This window comes from Urocitellus parryii, unplaced genomic scaffold (genome assembly GCF_045843805.1).
Source record: "Urocitellus parryii isolate mUroPar1 unplaced genomic scaffold, mUroPar1.hap1 Scaffold_83, whole genome shotgun sequence".
Taxonomy (NCBI): domain Eukaryota; kingdom Metazoa; phylum Chordata; class Mammalia; order Rodentia; family Sciuridae; genus Urocitellus; species Urocitellus parryii.
The window spans coordinates 1,086,461-1,090,883 of NW_027554189.1; the positions used below are offsets into that span (position 1 = coordinate 1,086,461).

The 4,423-nt window shown below is 40.9% G+C and overlaps 1 pseudogene; it reads right to left on the reverse strand.

The window, feature by feature from the left end:
* Positions 1 to 658: 658 nt before the first annotated feature.
* On the reverse strand, positions 659 to 2,880 carry LOC144253003 (WW domain-containing adapter protein with coiled-coil pseudogene; annotated as a pseudogene).
* Between the last annotated feature and the right edge of the window lie 1,543 nt (positions 2,881 to 4,423).

The following is a 4,423-nucleotide window of genomic DNA, read 5'->3' on the forward strand; positions in this document are numbered from 1 at the left end:
TTTCCCCTCCCACAACCATGTTCATTGGGCCATTTCCTTATATTTGAGCAATCAATGTACTTTCAGCACACATGCCCAGCAGTACTTTTAAGTGCATTCTTACAGGGTGCAAAATGGATTTCAATAATTTATACAAACAAGTGGGTTATGCTCAATCACTGCAATTTTAAGCTACTGTACACAGGAATGAAAAGGTTATAGAAAAGTGCCATAGCAACAGTGCCTTAAGAAAGGAGAAAAAGAGGAGCCTTAAAAAATGGATAAAATCAGATCAAGGATTTCAGAGGGAAATGGAACACATGGGAAATGAAAAACATTTCTCTGCAAAACAAATGGAGAAGCACTGCTCTTGATCAGGTGCAAGTGTGGAAACAGTTGTTTCATGATATTTTGTACACTGCCCATATGGTTCAAAATCGTATCCTTAGACACAGATCGCCTGGCGCTTGCACTGAATTTTTGAAAATGCAAGATTTCTGAATGATAAATTAACCCCCCCCAATTTTTCTTTTTTAAAAAAGCTAATTTTGCAGACAGGTTTACATGTAAAAGGCTAGGTATTTAGCCACCTTAGCATTGATTAGTTTTGGATGTCTAAGCTCTGTTACACATGGCTTCCCATGGCTTCACTCTACAAAACATATTTACAAAGTGAAGAATACATCTACAAGAAATCTACATTTCAAGGGTTTTACAAATCAATCTTGTATCTTTCCCCTGAATTGACTCTCACAGACCCCGTCCCCTTGTCATTTCCTTTGCCCAGCTTAACGGTCCAAAGTCTACTTAAATGCAGCTCAAAAATGTTAAGATTGGGCAACAGATTTACAGTTCCTGTACTCAAAACCATGTGCAATTATTCACATCTTCACACCATGAAGGAATTCTGATTTTTAAGCTTTTTGAGTTCCTTAATTTGTTGTCTCAAAAATAGTATCCTTTGCTCGCGCAAAGTTGCTTGAATTTCACATACTCGGACTAAAGATCTTAAATTTTTTAATTCAGTACAAATTTCTGACATGTGAATGCTCCCCATGTTATGAGCTTCTTCACGCAATCTTGATGCCTGCTTCTCTGCATGATCTGCAGGCCATCCTTGAACATGTTTTATGAGATTTTCATTGAAGTGTGCTGCTAGTGTAGGTGTTAATGAACACGCAGGTCGGGCAGATGAATTCTGTGGTACAACTGCTGTATTTGATACATTACTACTAGAAGTATGATTTGGACCAGGTGATGGACTTCTCTGGCTACTTGAGCGCTGAAGACTTCGAGGAGAAACAGGTTCATTTGTCAGCAGTTACAGGCTGCTGTGTGGCTGATTGTGACACTGGTCCTTGCTTTACTACTGGAGTACTAACCTTTGGCTGTGATGAAACTGGAGGAGTACTAATCAAAGGTTTGATAGGGACTGTGTTAGTTTGAGGTGTGCTTATTCTTGGAGACACATAGGATCTTGGGGATGAAGCATCAGACATTAAAGACATTGGAGACTGATTAGATGGCTGGGCTTGAGTAGAGAGCTGAGCAGCTTGAGAAATCAGAGATGTTATGTTGAAAGCAGATGGTCCAGCAGTAAGAAACTTATGAATTATAGACTGCAGTGAAGCTTGTGTCACAGCTGCTGTAAGAACTTCATTGATTTTGGATATGTCCACATTAGAATTATTGAGCTGCAGCGTGGCTTGCAAAGCAGGAAGCAACTGTCTAAGTAGATTTGGGTCCTGAAGTAATGGAGGTATTGGTGACTGTGGAACAGGAGAAACAGGGACTGCCGATGCAGATGTTGGAGGTGCTGATGTGGGATTCAGTCCAGAGGCAGAAGAAGTGGAAGGAGTTGTGCAAGAATGTGATACCAATTTATCTCCTGATGTAGACTCTTTTCTTTCTGTTTTCTGTGCAGGGACAGAAGATGTGGGTGTAGGCAGTTTTGATAAAGTAGATGCTCCATTAGCATCAAATGATTTCTTTGGCTGGTGGTCAGACTGTAGCGAAAATGGACTAGAAGGAACAGTGCTTGGGGTAGCAGTTGGATGAACCACTGGTTTGATGGGGTGCTGTACTGGAGTAGAACTACTGTGAGTCTCTGCTCTTGGCAGTCTGTAGTCTCTGTCATTGTGTCTGCTTGTTTGAGACAAAATATTCTGTGGGAGCAAACTACTGGCATCACTGGAATGCTTGTCTTCCATTCCACTGGCAAACCCACTAGTAGCTGTTGCTTGCATCACCTCTCTTCTGTAATCCCTATCTTTTGGGAAGCTATTAACTGCCACCTTATTTGCTTCTTTTTGTCTCTGCTCTCTTTCAAGCCATTCTTTTGGTTTTTCCCATTGTGAAACTTCTGCTCGACAATTGTAGTAATATTTTTTCCCAGACGAGCTAATGTGCTCAGACCAGTCATCTGCAGAATCATAAGGTGCATCTGAAGTTTTGCTTGGATTATTGCTTGGATTAGAAGAATGTGAATTTGAACTATGAAGAGCACTGTGGTTGTGTGAATTTTCTTGTGGAGAGTAACTGGTCCCACCTTCCCTCTCTCTAACTCTGTGAGTATGCACATTTTTGGCCTTATTGTGACCTGTGCTGTCACTATATTTGTTTTCAGGACTATCAGATCTCTGCAACATTTTATTTGGTGGTGAAGGATCTGCGGCATCTTGCATCTTTCCATGTCGGTGATCACCACTACTGGGGTGACTCTTCGATGAATACTTAAGTGCCTGGTAAGGCTGCGAGTCCCCCCTCCAGTCGTGACAGCCATCACTGAGTCTCTGCTGTTTCCTCGCATACATTACCATCAATGCCCGGCCTGTGAGTGTGTGTCGGGGAGGGGGGAGAGCGGCCGCGAAAGGCGGGCGGGCGGGCGCGCAGGCGGCGGCGGGCGGGCGGCAGCCCCGGCACTAGGGCCAGGCGCGCCCTGGGCGACTCTCAGCACCTCCTCGTTACTGGCGCCGGCGCTCCCGGGCCATCTCCCTCGGTGGACACCACGCTCACTCTCAGCCCGGGCAGCGGCGCCAACTACACGGCGGCAGCGCGAACCGGGGGGAGGGGGGTAAGAAGACGCGTCCGGCTCAGCCCTGCGGAGAGCGACTGCTACCTCCGCCTTCCTCTCCTTCTGCTCCGCCGCTTCCTCCCCTCCTCCCCCCGCCACCGCCGCCGCCGCTGCTGCCTGGTCCTTCTCCTCCTGCTCCTCCTCCCGCTGCCGCCGCCGGTGCCGCCGCTCTTAGTGACTTTCTTGAAAACTTAAATTCCTATATCTTAGAAAATCTAGAAGTGGATAAATTTATAGAAAAGTGTGACCAACCAACTTTGAGCCAAGAGGATATAGAAAATCTAAACAGACTAATAATGAGTAATGAGATTAGAACAATAATAAAAATACTTCAACCAAATAACAGCCTAGGAGCAGATGGATTCACAGCTAAGTTTTTAAAGACTAAAAAAAATGGTTTGTTGTACACAGATGAGAATGTTGGCATTCTGTCTTTCAACAGTCTGACGACAGCTGTAGTGTTTCAGAGATCATTATTTATCTATGTAGAAAAATTCTTCCCATTCCTATTAAATTCTGCTTTTATTGCAAAAGTATTTTAAAGTTTGTCCTTGCTTCATATGAAATTACTAAGATAATCATGTAAAATGTATATACTTTTTAGCTAAAACCAGATTTTAGACTTTTTCTTGAGTCGGTTTTAGTATTCGGTGTCTTTCTCAGATTTTTGGCTGCTTTCTCTAATTTGCAGACATTGAATTTTTCATAGTACTTACTTATAATCATTTACTTTGTATAGATTAATATCAATTTCCCTGATTTCATTCTCAATATTTGGAATTTGAGGGTTTTTGTGTTTTGGCTTATTTTTTTTATTTTTTGCCTTTTGCTTAAATTACTATAAGTAAATGTTTGTCACTTTATCTTTGAAAGGCCTAAATTTTGGTCTTATTGTTTGTATTGTTTTATATACTTTTTTATTTATTTCCATTTAGTTGTTATTTATTTTTATTATTAAAAAAGATTTTATTTTATTTGTTATCTCAGTTTCCCAAGGTAGAAACTTGGCTATTTTTTTTCCTATCATTTCTAATTAAAATTGGAAAAGATTATTAATATCTATTTGAGGCATAAACAGCAATGTTAATTATATACTTCATGTATAATGCATTTTTTCCTTAGTGATAATTTTTCAATTATCTTAATTAATTTTAAAAAGTTGTTTGTTTCTGAAGCTGGGCATAGTTATTAGAAGATAATCTACACTAAGGGTGCAAAATCTTTGGTTCAGGGTCCATAAAGAAGAAACAATCTTATAATTCCCTATTCACAGATTTATGACCCAAATAATGGAAGACAAGTATAAATAAATCAGTGAGGATACAGTAGAATGGGCACAGAAATCTGTTTTAACATGGTCTCTAGTGGAAT